Here is a 16,573-nt window from a genome sequence, read left to right on the forward strand (position 1 = left end):
TTATCTGGAGGATGTTTTGGTTTTCCTCATACACAATTATGATTTCAAAGAATAACCACAGTTTTATCTCTTCTTTTTTCAGTCTTTTTTTTCCTAATTGCAAGACCTGCGATTTCTCGTATAATGTTTTACAGAGGTGGTTATAGAAAATATCCTTGAATTATTCTTAGTCTCAGGGGAAACTTTCAATATTCATCATTAGCATGTTTGCTATAGGGTTTTATCAAATTGAAAGCGTTTTCTTCCAATCCTAGTGTGTTGTAAATTGGAGAGTAAATCCTCCTTGTGAGGTCTTTAAGGATCATTTCAGTAAGGCCATGGAAAGGCATATGAGAGGCACAGGCATATGCATACGAGAGGCATGTGCAATTAAATGATCTAATATGCTTGCAGGTCCTAGAAAGGAAAGCACAGCGCATCGTGCAGAAGGCCCCATGGGAGAAGGGCCAGGTGAGCAGGCTCACTAAGTAAGTGGGGAGCCAAGAGAATGAGGACCTACAGACTGGTGCCTCTTTAGGGGGTCAGGAAGGTGTATACAAGAAAAAGGCATGAGGGATTTCATTGGTGTGTTTGAATGTCACTAGGTGACATTCAGGGGAAGGAAAGAAGGGGGACTTGTGGCAGGGACCAGCCCTATTACACTAGTACAACCTGGACACCAGGGCAGGGTGTGTTCAGTCTATTGTAGGGCTGTTGAGGCATTAGGAAAATGTAAAGTTTTCAAAATTTACCAAACACCTAGTTTGCTGAGTGTTTTATCATGAATAGATCAATGTACCCATTTAAAGGACCAGATGCTTTTCGTTTTTCTATTAATAGAGTGCTTCACATTGATTGCTAATATTAAACCAACCTTGTATTTTTAAAAGTAAACCCTCTTGCATTAATGTGTTATCCTTTTAAAATTATCTCAGGATTTGGTCTGCTAATACTTTAATTATTCTTCTAAATTCATAAAAAATGCTAGTTATAATTTTCTTTTCTTATAATACCCTTATACTGTTATGGGATCAAGACTATGCTGGCCTCATAAAATGAGTCTCATCAAATGAGTTGAGACACGATCCCACTTCTTCTATAACCTGGATGAGCTATGTAAAATTGGTGTGGTTTTTCCTTTAAGTATTTGGTAGAACTCACTCGCCAGCAGTTTAGGCCTAGAGAGTACTGTGTGAGTAGATTTGTATATACAAATTCAATTTCTTTAATGAGTATGGTACCATTCCCATTTTTATTATTTTTTCCTGTTTGAGTAAGTTTTTTTAAGTAATTTGTCCATTTCATTGACATTTTCAAATATTGCCATAAAGTGTTCATATATCCCCTTATCTTTTTATTGTCTGTAGGATTTGTAGTGATTTCTTTTTTATTCAATACATGTAATTTTTCCTTTCTCTTCTTTTATCTTAATAAATCTGGCTATAGGTTTATGATTTTAGTATTTTCAAAGAATCAGTTTTTGACTTGATTGATTTTCTCTGTTACACCTCTGTTCTATGTATTACTAATTGTTATTTTCTCCTTTCCACTTTGGTTGACCCTAATACGGTATTATTTTTAGGGTTTCTTGAGATGGATACTTAAATCATTGATTGTCTTCTTAGATCATTGGCTGTCTTTTTTTTTTTTTTTTTTTGATACATGCATTTAAGTATAGAAATTTCCCTCCAGTCACACCTTTAGCTGCATCTCACACACTTGAGATGGCATGTTTTCTTCTATTTCAGTTAATAATATTGTCGAATTTCCACTCTGCTTAATCTTTGACCCATGGGTTAATTAGAAGGGTATTGCTTAATTTCCAAATATTTGTGTAATTTTTAGTTATTATTTTATTATTGATTTCTATTTAATTATGATGTGGTCAGAAAATATCTTCTGTTTGATTTTTGATCTTTGAAATTTATTCAGACTCGTTTATTATCAACACATCATAGATGTTGGTAAATGTTCAATGTGTATTCTGTAATTGTTGGCTGTAATGTTATAAATAGATCTATTAGGTCAAATGTATTCATCACCTTATCCTTATCTATGTTCTTACTCATTTTTAACAGCCTGTTCTACCAGTTACTGAGAGAGGTGTATTAAACCCTCACACATTAATTGTGGATTTTCTTATTTGTTTTTCTAGTTCTAGCAATGTTGGCTTTATATATTTTGAGGCTTAGTAACTAGGTGCATTCAGATTTATCACTCATATCTTTCTATTGGATTTTTTTACTATTGTAAAATGTCTTTTTTATCTCTAGTAATATCCCTTATCATTAAGTTTACAGTATCTGACATTAATATAATTTACATGTAATTTTTCAATCCTTTTTTTCTTTCAAATTGTGTATCCTAATATAAAAAGTGTGTCTCAGTTAAGCAGCGTTTAACTGGGATTTAAAAAATAATTTAGTATATGTATATTATGTGAACTGTTTATCTGCATTTTATGCAATTACTGATATATTCAGGTTATAATCCATCATATTACTCTTTGACATTTTATTTGCCCCAGCTATTTAGTGTTTCTTTTCCTCTCCTTTGTTACCATATTTTGAATTAATGAACTATTTCACCTCTACTGGCTTGTTAGTGATTTATTCTTTCACTCTTCTTTTAGTGGTTACTCTAGGAATTACAAAGTGAATCATTAATTTATTAATGTATAATATAAATTGTGACTTTGATTACTTTCCAGAAAATGCAAGGGACTTAATTTTATTTACCACTCCTCCCTTTTGTATTATTGTCTCACATTTCGATTCTACATGTTTTAAATTCCACAAGATATAACAATTTTTATATTGTTTTAAATAGTTAATATTCATTTATATATTCATTTATATTTACCGCATTTATACTTACCGCATATTTACCATTTCTGGTGTTCATCCTTCCTTCCTGTGTGTCCAAGCTCCCATCTGGGATCTTTCTCCTTCTACTGGAAGTATACTCCTTTCAATATTCTTTCAGTTTTGGTCTGCTTTATTAACTTTATTTAATTTTAATTAAATAAAGCTAACTTTATTAGCTTTATTAAAGTCTCATTGACATAAAATAAATTGTATTTAAAATATACAATTTGATAAATTATGACATATGTATATGCTGTTAAAGCATCCCCACGATCAATACAGTGAACCAATCCAACAGCCCTCAAAAGTGTCCCAGTTTGACACTTTAAATGAGGAGCATAACTCTAGAGGCACTTAGAACCATCCCTTCTTTTCCTGGATTTTTGCACTGGATTCAGCATAGAACTAGAGCAATATCTGCCAATTCCCAGGGCCAGCATAATAATAAAAACAACACTTATAGCATGCTTTCTTGGGCCGGGCACTCTTCCAAGCACTTTATACATTTTTAATATTGAACTTACTAATTTAACCCTGGTCTCTATAAATTAAGCATTGTTATTGTCCTATTACAGAACTTGAGGCACAGAGTAGTTCGCTGCGCTCTGCGTGCCTAAAGTGTCCATTTGTTTTTACTATTAATTATGTTGATTCAGTTCTAATTGTGTCCACTCAATCAAAAGAACCATTATAAAGCGTGTTCTTGTATATAACCTGAACTGACAACCTCAATTCCCAGATTTTGCTATTGCTCCTTCATGGATAGTAGTTTCCCTGCCATGCTTTGTTTGGCGATCCTCTAAGAGTGACTCTGAAGTGGTGAATGCCATCCTTGTTTAAAGGGGTAGGAGGGACAATAATCTAATTCTACCTAAGAGAGAAGACAGTAAACTGATGCTGTGTTTCCATTGCGGTTGGAAAAAGAACAGTAAATGACAGCAAAATTGAATAGCTTGATACTTGCACTGTATAAATTACCCAGCGGAAGAGATGTGTTGAGAGGGAAAGTGAGGATTTGATCTCTGCCTTTCAGTTTTCAGTCATTGTCAACCACAAACTACAAAAATTGGCTCAGCAAACCTTGGCTTCATCCAGGACACTAGGGAGCAAGCCAAGAGATTTTTTTTTCCCCTGCTAAGTTGCTCAGGATTGGTCTTTTGTGGATATGTTTACATTGGTGAATAAAGTCAGAGTACTTTAGTCATTTTGCTTCAGTAGTGTTTTTCAAACTGTGGTTGGGCTATATTAGTGAGTAATGAAATCAATTTAGCACGTTATTACTTTTAAAAAAATGAAATAGTACATAAAATAGGACAAAATAGGGTAGAGTTCAATGGAATAGAAGGTATCCAAGTGTATCACAGGAGTAAGAATATTATTTTGTGGAACTTTTGTTTCAGACATATATATATATATATATATATATATATACATATGTGTGTATGTATGTGTTACAGATTAAAACATTATTTTTTATTGTGGATCATGGTCAAATAATTACTGCTGGGAATTTAGTACATTAGAGGATTTTTTTCCAATTTTGTGAGTATATTTTTTCCAAATGTTGTTTGTTTCTGTTTGAACGGGTCATACTTCAGAATTTGATGTAGAGGGGAGCAGGCGAAGTCTTCATGCTGAAGTAGAGAGTAATAATTTTCTTGTTGATCAACTACAAGCAGAAAACAAACTTGACGTATCTGAATCTGTCTATATTGTGGTTCTGTGTTGAAATTACATGTCTTTTCAAATGTCAGATAGAAAACATCCCAAGGAAATAAAATCACCCTCGTGACATTCGAATGCCAACCCAAAAGTCACCATCTTTTAAAACACAGGTGGCTTTTGGCAATACTGTATACCTACTTGCCAATGATTGGAGTTCAGAATTTACCAAACAATGAAGTCACTCATAGTTGATTGTGATGACATGTGCTGGTTTTAAAACCTTACTATGATAATTGGATAATAGAGTAATTTTTCACGTAAACACAGTTTTCCCTCCTAATTCAGCTTAGTTAAAATCTGTGTCAATTGCTTTGAATTAACATTAAATAGATTCATGAACTTGCATAAGACTTAGTTAGTAATCCAACTGTATGTGATTAAATTTCCCACATGTGGGAAATATATATATCAGTATGTAATACATTCTGCCAAATATACCCATTCACTGGTACTAGATCTTTATGAAACGAAAGAACAGGCGATACAATAAATATTAATAAAAATGCTAGCGCTAGAAAATGTCTTACAGCAGCGATGACATTTAAGTTTCTTCTTAAACTGGTTGGCAATGCCTGTCTGGGTGCTATTTGAGAAGGATTTAGAGATTGTTGTTGGAGTCAGCAGTAAAGAAAGACTGCAATTGATTAGTTGTGTGGTGAACATGGGAGAAGGGCAGTGATGATATATATATATGCTTTATGTTTATCTTAGAACTTTCTAATTTAGTAAATCATTATGGTATCTTGGAAACAGGAGTTGATTTCTCCATTTTATAGAAGGAAGAAAAAGAATAACAGATGGATGTTACCCATAGTTAAGCCTCTCAGTACTCTTGGGCTTGTTTCGTTTCTGTTCAGGTTCAGCTAGATTATGTGTTTAGTCCATGCCTCATAAATGTTTCCATTTCCTCCTTTTTATTTCCATTACCACTGTTATGTTTTTGATTCTCATTAAAGAAATTATGATAGAAGCTTTCTAGATGATTTCCTTGCTTTCTGGTGCTTTAACAGTTTTTATGGGGTCAGGAGTCATAGACTCCACTGAAAACCATGCAACAGCTATGCACCATCTCTCAGGAAATTGAATGCTCGAACAAACTTCTACAAATTACTTAAGGAGGGTTGTAAATTCCCTGAGGTCTACACTTAAATTAATAACCCCTAGTCTAGTTTGTCGTTCTCTAATTGATCCTTCAAATTTCTATCAGGCTAATATTCCTAATGCACAACTGGTATTATATTATCCTTTGCTCAGAACCATTAAATTTCCCATTGCCTTTAGAACGAAAGTCCAATCTACTTGGATTAGAACCGAATCTTTCAAGCTCTAGCACTCTTTCTGCCTTTGCAGCCTCATCACCCATTCTCTACCTCTGTTTCCCTCTCCCAGCCACACAACCTTCTTAGCCAAACCAGAATACTTGCTATTCCCTCGGTATTTCCTGCATTTCGCTCCTACGGTTGCTGCAGCCTGAGCATCCTTTCCCTCACTTCCACCCAGTTGGGCCCTTTCTAACCGTCAAGCCCAGTGTCTTTTCTGATTCTGTTATTTTTAAGGATGTCACACAAAGCACTGAGCAACACCTTGTAGAGTACCTTGCACAGCATGACTGTGTATTCACCTGCTTGCCCACAGGTCCTCTCCATGCCCTGCCTCTGTATCACTGAGGGGCTGCCTCCTGAGGTATGTGCCTCCTCTGGGTTCAGCCATTGGAAGGCCTTGGAGGAAGATCGGAGGACTGAAGGAAGGGAGAAGTCAGGGTATTTCTTCTCCACTCTCTCTGCCTCAGACAACATCTCTGACAACAGTTGTGTCTTCTCTGTGGCTTCAGTTCCTACTGGAATCGCCAATTAAAGCTTTCAGTTTCTGTTGAATGACCCCAACCCAGGCCTCCAAAATCAACACCTCCATTCTTGTCTCGATAGCTTAGGGGTTTCCTGCTGGATGCCTCCTTCTCCCCTGTTCGACTTCACTTCCTTTCCTTCACTTACGTAATCAATCCCCTGCATTATAATCTTTCTGTTTAAATACTTCAGCCGGTTTATGTTTTCCTGGATAACCCTGATTCATACAGCTGGCATTTGATGGATATTTGCTGAATTTTATTACCTAATTTTAAATCATTTTTTATGTGGTTATCTCTCTCTCTCTCTCTCTTTTTTTTTTTTTTTTTTTTTTTTGAGCGCAACAAGGATAAGCTCTCTATCAGTTATGTAGTGCATAATGACATTATTTGGAATTACCAGGGATAGTAACAAAATACCACAAAACATAGTTTGAAATGATTAACATTCAGTAGCTCATGAGTCTGAGAGGTGGCTGGCTGATTCTGCCCGTCTTGGGTGAGCTCACTCATGCATTTGTGGTCAGCTGTATGTCAGCTAGGTGACTCTGCTCATCTTTGCTGGGCTGTCTTATATGGATGGGACTTGGCTGGTCTAGGCTGACCTGGGGTGGCCTTGGTGGAGACAACTGATGTGAGTCAACTCCTCTATGTGTTTCTCATCCATAACAAACTTTCTAAGGCATATTCTCATGGCAATCACAGGAGAGCAGATTTGTTATGAGCTGGGCATGGTGGCGCATGCCTATAATCCCAGCACTTTGGGAGGCTGAGGCAGGCAGATCGCTTGAGCTCAGGAGTTTGAGACCAGCCTCGGCAACATGTATGTCAAAACCCCACCTCTACAAAAATATAAAAATTAGCTGAGTGTGGTGGTACACGCCTGTCATCCCACCTACTCAGGATGCTGAAGCAAGAGGATCGCTTGAGCCCAGGAGATGGAAGTGTCAGTGAGCCAAGATTGTACCACTGCACTCCAGCCTGGGTGACAAAGTGAGACCCTGTCTCAAAAAAAAAAATTGTTAACAGGGTAGATTTCATGTTAATTGTACCACAGAAAGAGAGGAAAGGAAAAGAAGGAGAGGAGGGGAGAGGAGAGGGGAGGAAAGGAAATAAGGAAGGGAGGGAGGAAAGGAGGGAAAAAAATAGGGAAAAAAAGGATATTGACAAAACTCCCAAAAGCAAAGCCAAAAGAACAAGAATTTGTTTCTCTAGAAGATATCATGTAATGGCTTATCAATAAGAAAATGTCCACCAACGTAGCAGAAAACCTTGGGCATTGAAAGGAAGACAGGAAGGAAGGAGGGATAAAAAGAAGAAAGGAAACAGAGGGAGGAAAATTCACACAATAAGAAATACAAGTAATGTTTAAAGATATCAGAAGATTCACAACTTTACTTACCCAAGATATATGTGAACTCTAACTAGGATTCCATTTATCTGCTATCAAGCAGATAAATATAATGTTTAATAACATATTAGCAAAGACATGGAGAAACAGGACTTTCAGACATAGACATAAATTGACACGACCTCTATAGAATCTAATTTGGAAATACAATCACAATGTAAAATGTGCATTTTGAATGGCCAATTCTATTAAGATCTGCTCTATATTTTAACTTGTATGTGTGAGAACTGGCACTTGTACGATGCTATGCTTTGTAGTCCTATTTGGAATAGCAAAAGAAAAGATTTCACTGGCCTTCAATAAGTGTGATATTATGGGATACTATTTAACTGTCAAAATAAAACTTTAAAAGAATGAATAAGCACTTTACAAAAAAATTAAAAGGCCACTAATACAATGCAATCAGTCTAGCCCTCAGGCCTCATATGATTTAGTGAGAAACCAGAGATGAGAGAGAGAGAGAGAGAGGAAGAAGGAGGAGGAGGAGGAGGAGAAGGCATTAATTTTGCTCTAATATTAACCCCTTTAAAATTGAATTCATTTAAATTTAACCCTTTAAATGCTTTGCAATAAAATATGCATTATGTATTTGCTAGTTTGTTCTGTGCAATTTCATTCATACAAAGTTACTGTCAAAAAATAGGTCAAGAGCCATTTATAAATAACGTATTAGTAAACCAAGTTAAAGGGACTTTATTTATCCTTTAACCTTCAATTTGCACTAATTGGGAGCAGTCATGGGAAATAGTGCCAACCTCACCTCAGGTCAGATGGCTTAACAAAATGAACTGTTTCATACCCAGAAATAACTATATTCCAAATATAAATATGAATCAGTTACAAAACAGATTCCTTTGAAACTACAAAATGACCACACTGTTAATATATTTGTGCCCCTATTAAAAATGTGCAATGAACACACATTCTGAGCTAAAGCTGTCCCAGGGAGTGATTCTCATTTTTGCTTTGAATCTTGTGTAAACAAAACTGGGCAGTCTCCTTTGAGCCACGAACAAATTCACAGCCCCTGAGTTTTCTAAAGAGAAGAACTGAGAATGGGTATGTTTACGTTGGAAGGGTTTGGGGCTTGAACTTGCTGCTTTAAATTTCCTTCATCACAGGGAAATCACTTTCAATTTGTCTACTTGCAGAACTCTAATTTGGTTTGTTCTCAGTTTGAGGCATACCATGAAAAAGACGCCGCATGTTTGTATTATAGCAAAATTTGGAAGCCACCTCAGTGACAGTGTTTCATTTTCCTCTTCGCAGTTTTATCTTTAAAACCTGAATCTGTTCTCAATCATTTAGAACAAGGTCCATGACATCAGACTGCCTGGGTGCGATTCTTGGCTGGCCTTTTCTGCACTGTTTGACTTTGGGCAAAATGCTTAACTGTTCTCCTCTCCTTTCTTCATCTGGAAAACGGGGCTCTTTATAATACTTTCCTCATACGGTCATTGTGAGGATTACCTTATGTGAAATTAGACAAAATAATTAGAACAACCCAGTTCATATTGTGTGATGAATAAATGTTGTGTATACAAATGCTTATTAATTATATGAGAATTTTTGGGGTTTTCACAGAGTCAAGTTCAGATATATTGTTCAAAGCCTAAATCAAAATTACACTCTCAAAAAAAAATATTGAAGTCCAATTTTTGCATCCAAAATACATATATAAATACAGTTTTGCATTTATATATTAATGTCGGGGCAATGGTGTATATGTACACATAATTGCCATAAAGTCGTAACAACTGCTACAAACACAAGCCTTCCTGGCTTTGTGAATGTGGTCTTTGAGAATCCTTTTTGAATAAGCTTCTTAATTGCCTTGGTCTTCAGCCGTGCACTATCAGAGTTCCTGACTGTCAGCCAAACGGTCAGGTGAAGTTAAAGGTTTTGGACTTGAAGGTTTATGAAACGGGCAGTGCAGAGAAATTTTGAAGAAAATAAATACATGTAACTCCAAAGTCTTCCCTAACGTTGTTTTAAAAGGGAAGAAAATTAGTAATAAGCAAGTCCATTTTAATAAATATATTTTTCCTTTTAACATACTGAGTGTCCACCGCATGGAGTCGTAGGGTGGAAGAACCACTGCAGAGACAAGACCCGGCAGCTTCTTCAGAAACCCAGAGTCAAGAGCAGAGGAAATTTGCTTATGCTCACATACGTATGCACACCCACACATAACCAACAATCGCTTTAATGATATAACAAGGGCTTTTATGTAGCCATAAACGTTGGATATTGGGTGAAAAGCCAACAACTGAATATATATTTACTCAGTTGTGTGGCAGTTAAAGGAAATGAGCTGGTATAGATTAGCATGTTTCAAGACCACATCCATCATATTGAGTCAAAAATGTAGAACAAAAGATACACAAACAGGGATTCATATCATATAGGTAAATTAAAAATACACAAGCATTGTTCATTGCCGTGGATATGGGTTTATGTATGTGAATGTTAAAAAAGAAAAATAGTGGTCTTGAAAGATACAAACCAACTCACAATCTAGGCTTGGTGTGGGGTTATGAAGGAGATTATACCTATGCTCTCATTTTTCTAATTTACAAAAAGGCATTCTTCATGTTATTTTAAAATATACCCTTTTTTAAATTAAAAAAAATACTGCATACATGACAAAATGTTAGCAATGGTTTATATTTTGGGTAGTGGGAACCCAGACATATTTTCCCTGCTAACTTCTGTTTTTCTAAAATTTCTGTGTTATTCACCACAGCAACAACAAAAATTGTAGGACTGCAGTTAGTTAGAAAGCGGCTTCTCGCTTGCCACGCAGATAGCCACTCAGCGACATCCTCTGTGGCATAGCAGGTGTCGTGGTCTGTTTGGCTGCCTTTCTCATCTTGTTTGTACCTGGGAGAACTGTTCACCATATGATTGCATTTAGCACAATCTAGACAGCTCCATGGCTTCATGCTCAGATGCATACCCTGATGGAGAACCCGTCGCTTCCCCACAGGTTTCATATGGCAGTGTCCCACCTCAGCGGCTCAGTTGCAGCTTTTATATGTTGAGACCTATTCCAGGAACTATCCACTGAGATAAAGCAGGATTCTCTTTAACACAGAGTGACTAAACAGTTTGAGGTTCACATTTGCCTTTTATTCATCTTCCCAGACTGCCAGTCCAAAGCTCTTGAGTCTTGTCCCTAAAACTCCACAGAAATGTAGATCTGTGAGATTGACAAAAGTTGTCCCATGCCTGTAATGTGTTCTTACAGTCCCTTTCCCTGAAACCATCTCCCCTTTAGAATAAGATTTTATCTAAATCTATTTGCATTTATTCAAAATCAGAGACAGCTCTGAAACCAGACCCTGTTTAAATATAGAAATAAGAACAGTTGTAGATTAATCAAATGTTGGGAAACTTTAAAACAACAAATTATATTTATCTTCTGTGTTTCCTTTTTTCCAGATCTGCGATTTCCTTCTGGTTGGCTGTCCTGCGTGGGTGCCAAGTTCCACACATGATTTAATGAATAAGAAGGTCAGATGTCAGCTTGACTATTTGCAAACTTGCGATCTTTGCTATTAATTGTCCCTTTTTAGCATTATTGGAATTATCTCCTAATGTGTAGTGTTGCTGCTGTTGTTATTTAATGTAGTTTTGAACTATATAGGTATTCAGAAGAAATATAAAGCATTAAATGAACTAAAAACATAACAGAAAAGCAATGCTACTAATTCACTCAAGAAGAGTAATAGGGCAGTGAGAGAAAAGAGCCCATTTTCACTTGTTATGCCAGAAAATTATTGTGCTCAGTGAAGATCTAACAATCCTTTCCCATGTGTCTTTTCCTTGAGTGCAAAAAAAAAAAAAAAAAAAAAGCATGAGAATTACATAACCCATTGGTTCCAGCAAGTCAGATAAGGTACAATCACCTGTGCAGTAAAGATCCACTTGACTAGCAAGTCTTCTGAATTCGCCTTTCAGTCCTGAGTTATGTGGTCATATCAAGCAACCATTCAGATCACTGGGTTATAATTTAGGATCCAGTTTGTTTACATTATTATAACAACACAGTTTCAGTTTATCTCTGCATATAAGGTTGTGTCGGAACTTTCCTTTCTGTGTTTATTATTTTTAGCAGTTTAAAAACTAACCATGGAAAAATGGCTTTCTGGTGATAAGGAGACATTCAGGCTTGGCCAGGGTCTGGCAGAGTCTATAGAAATGCTCACTGGCTGCGGGAGCCCGGCCTTTTGAATGCTGTCTTTGTGCCTCCTCTTGCCCATGGCCTCTGGCCTATTGTCTAGGCGCCTGGGTTGGGGTGGTGCTATCTGATTGTAACCAGTACTAGTATTACAGCGCTCAGTGCCCAGGCCCTCCCTTGGGCCCCCTGTCTGGCTGCCTCTGTCTCCCAGCCCTCCCTAGAGAGGACCAGCCATAGTTCTCATATCAGAAAACACTATTTGTAATTTATAGAATGTTCAAGAAAAAGAGATCACTAAAAATCTTCAAGACCTATGGTTCTCTAAGTATTTTTTCATCTTTACAAATAGCCTTCTCCTTTTCCCAGTTGAAATCTTTCAGTGGACCTCAATTTGTAAAGCATGGAAAAGGACAGCTGTTCTGTTTAAAGATGAGAAAGCTCCTGCAACCTCAGTCCTCAGCCTCTTCTTCATCCCACCTCAATCAAGGTGACCTCAAAGGTCTTCCATTCCCACCAGGAAACCGGAGGCACCTCCCAATACTTGCACATTCTTTTTACAAGGCATTCTCCTCAGATTTACAGATTTACAGATAAGGAAACTAAGAAGAGATTTCTATAAATACTGAAAACCTGAGGCACTAGACACAAAAGAATGAACACTGTATTAATTCATTTTATGTAGTTCTAGAAAAGGAATAACTAATCTGTGGTGATAAGAATCAAAATAGTGATTACCTTGGGGAGAAGAGAGGATTGGCTGGCAAGGGGCCTGAGGGAATTTTCTGGAGTGACGGAAATGTTTATAGAACCATGGGCTACCTGGCATCTGTTAAAACTCACCTGTGCATTTTACTTTATATAAGTTGTACTTCCATTAAAAATAGAAACAAAAAGGAAAATAAAGAAAAAATAAATTAGGCATTTAGTGAATGAAAATACTGTAGCCAAATATTTGAGTTTGATCAATTTCCTTAAAACTATGTGGGCTGTTTATTGGATCCGGTCTAATGTCATTACACAGAGTTTCTGAAGATTGAAAATCATGCTGTTCTAATATTTTTTGTTCAATAATCACCAAATCCAGCAAAAAAAAAAAAAAAAAAAAAAAAAACTCAAGGATTTCCTAACAATGAAACCTGTAATGTGGCTGAGATGTGAGACCTGGGAGTTCTGGGACTAGAGATTCAGAGGACAATATTTGATTCCACTGACCACAGAGGCCAAGAATCATTGCCCTCCCAGTGTGTAGCTCCCAGGAGGTGTAGAGTGGCACCATATTCCAAATGGGGGTCCTCTGAGCTTCTAAGGCTCTGAGAAGCCCCTTAAAAGTCTCTGCTGGGAGGAGTGCTGGTGGGTAGAAACCATCTGGGTTTCTACATGCAGCTGGATTTTATCTGTTTAGGTATTGGGCTTCTCTATCCGTTTCCATGTATATAAAGAATTCCGTAAGTGAGAAACATGTGACAAATGTTACACATGTTGTATACCCATTCTGGTGTATGTTATTTCCTTAATGAGCCAGATGACATGGAATTCTACCCTTTTAACTATGCTGGATTTTGCCTTCTAAGATTGTATAGAAAGACATGGTCCAGGTCTGGCACATTCAGGATGGTTCTGCAGGGTCACATTGATCTGAACTTAGGCTAAGAGTTTTGGATAGTCTTAGCTTCAGCCACTGCCCCAAAAGAAATGTCCCTCCTGAGTCCCTTTCCAGAATTTCAATGCAATTAGGAAGACTGTGGAAGAGAGGAAAGATGAAAGTAAGCTTGGGGCCCTCTGGAGGCGCTGAGCATGTAAGTGGTTGTCGTTGACTCTCCATCCAAGACCTTATTGCTCATTGCCTAGGGAAATGAGATGCCATAGTGAGGCCCCATCCTGTGGGGGTCCCAAAGATGCCTTTCTTTAATTTGGGATTGTATGTTGTTCAGTAATCTGTACTTCACTGATATAAACCTCATTTTTGTCATGCATTACTTTAACATGCGCTATTAACAGTATTCATCAAATACAAATTCTTCATAATTTTTTAATCCTCTGCTCTGACTCGTCTGACTGCTTTTTAAATGCCCTATAAAATGCAGGCTTCTCATATATCTTAGCAGAGTGGAACTTCTGGTGATTGAGGTTGAAAGACAGGCCTTCAGTGGTACCTGTCAAACAGGCTACTTGCAAATTCAGGCTTTTAGCTTTCAGCAGGCATCAAGAACTATCAAATAATGGGCTCTGTACCTGTGTTATTGCAGTAGGGCATTTTGACCCTCTAAAAAGCACTTTCCTTGCCCTGAAATACTTTGAAAAACTTCATTTAAATTTTGCTATTGTGAGTTTTAGAAGTCAGGTAGGGGCTGGGTGTGGTGGCTCACGCCTGCAATCCCAGCACTTTGGGAGGCCGAGGCAGGCAGATCACAAGGTCAGGAGATCAAGACCATCCTGGCTAACACGGTGAAACCCCATCTATACTAAAAATGCAAAAAATTAGCCAGGCGTGGTGGCGGGCACCTGTAGTCCCAGCTACTCGGGAGACTGAGGCAGGAGAATGGCATGAACCTGGGAGGCGGAGCTTGCAGTGAGCCAAGATGGTGCCCTTGCACTCCAGCCTGGGTGACAGAGCAAGACTCCATCTAAAAAAAAAGAAGAAGAAGAAGAAGTCAGGTAGTAAAGTGGAAGGTAATTATTGTGGCAGAAATACAGCTAAGGAAATAGGCCAGGGCAGATGGGACCGAGGGGCCAATTCTGCATTTTAGAGCCTGACGAGTGAAATGGGACTGGGATGAGCAAGGAAAAGGTTTTTGAAAAGGAAATGATGATGGCGTTAGGAAATGGCAAGAAAGAGTCATGTGGAGCTGGAGAAGGAATGATTTGAAGATGCTCAAATGTTCCAGCCTTTGAGGCTGTATTATTTTTGTTCAGAAAGGACAAAATGTCTACTACTTGAGTGATTTCCCAACAAAGGGCCAAAGCCTATTTCACTCACAACACAAATCCACATTAACACAAATTTAGTTCACTAATGAAGCTATGGTAAAACTGAATCATCCATGAAAAAGAACACTTTAAATAACCAGGACATTTTTGTAACCCACACACACTGTGCTTTGCCTGCACATGCACACAAATTTCCTGATCAAACCAAATTTAATTTAGCAAGAGATTTTTCTCCAACCAGTTTAGTTTAATGTGCATGAGAGCAGAAATGAAATTACACAATATAAGAGTTTGAGCAGAATTTCCTTTTTTGCAATTCCATTTGAAAGGACCTATTTCAAGTCATTAAGAGCCAATTTAACCAAATGGAAAATATCAAGATATAAATCATATGTCTTCTCCATTCCAGGGACTTTGGGCAACTGATCCTCCTAGAGCCAAAGTTCTTGAAATTTATTTATTTATTTTCTATCTCTTGTTTCCTTCCTTGGTCAAGTGGCTAATGTAACATGTGTGTAGTCAGACACCAGTTATTCATGAGAATGGGAGGGTAACATGTCGATCGTTAAAGCCCAATTTATTGACATTTTTCCACTTTGTTTTAAACAATATGCATTTTCATCCACCAAACTGCTTGTAAGAGCTGTTCACAAGTTAGAAACTATATCCAGGTTTGAGGGTTTTTTTGTTTGTTTGTTTTTGTTTTTGTTTTGAGATGGAGTCCCGCTCCGTCCCCCAGGCTGGAGTGTAGTGGCATGATCTCCGCTCACTGCAAGCTCTGACTCCCGGGTTCACACCATTCTCCTGCCTCAGCCTCCTGAGTGGCTGGGACTACAGGTACCGGCCACCAAGGCCAGCTAATTTTTTGTATTTTTAGTAGAGATGGGGTTTCACCGTGTTAGCCAGGATGGTCTCAATCTCCTGACCTCGTGATCCGCTTGCCTCGGCCTCCCAAAGTGCTGGGATTACAGGTGTAAGCCACCGCGCCTGGCCCGGGTTTGAGTTTTATCTCCTTTTCCTTTCCCCAAATGTTTTCCCTCGTGGTGCTATTGAGCTATTAACAATTTAAAAGCAGGTTGAAAGAAAAATAACAAACACCCCAATGTGTATATTATTTTTATTCCCTGTTTGTAGACAAAGAAGCTTGGGTTAAAATGGTTAGGAGCAATGCCTAAAGACTTCACTGTCACAGTGGCCAGGCTGGGCTTTAACTCAGATGGTTCTATCCACAAGCCCCTGTTCTTTGGAAGAGAAGCAATAGAGCAAAGTATACCAACATAATACATTGGCTAAATTGGAGAAATAGCTAAATTTGTGAAGAGATCAAAGTATTATTTGGGGCCTGCCCATAGTGAAAACCATAAAAAGCAGTGACTTAAACAGAAAAAGGTTTTTTTCTCTAAAGTAGGGGGCTTGGTTCTATGGTCAGTAGGGACTCAGGTACCTTCTATCATTCTGCATTGCTGTTCTTAGCATATGGCTTTATCCTCAAGATTTCCTCTTGATTCAAGATAACTGCTGGGGTGCTAGCCTTCACCTATAAATTCTAGACAACAGCAACATGGGGGAGGGGTAGAAAAAGGCACCCATTACTAGCTGTGTTTTTCTTCTTTAGAAGGTCTTACCAGAATGCCCAT

The 16,573-nt window shown here is 37.8% G+C and overlaps 1 protein-coding gene across 16 annotated transcripts in view; it reads left to right on the forward strand.

The window, feature by feature from the left end:
- Positions 1-16,573, forward strand: part of THRB (thyroid hormone receptor beta) — a 371,482-nt gene that overhangs the window by 147,096 nt on the left and 207,813 nt on the right. For all 16 annotated transcript variants that reach the window (XM_050779475.1, XM_050779478.1, XM_050779473.1 and 13 more), the window contains exon 2: positions 11,270-11,341. The gene's annotated coding sequence lies outside the window, so the exon portion shown is untranslated. The remainder of the gene's footprint in view (positions 1-11,269; positions 11,342-16,573) is intronic.

The sequence above is a fragment of the Macaca thibetana genome, chromosome 2 (genome assembly GCF_024542745.1).
Source record: "Macaca thibetana thibetana isolate TM-01 chromosome 2, ASM2454274v1, whole genome shotgun sequence".
NCBI classification, from domain to species: Eukaryota; Metazoa; Chordata; class Mammalia; order Primates; family Cercopithecidae; genus Macaca; species Macaca thibetana.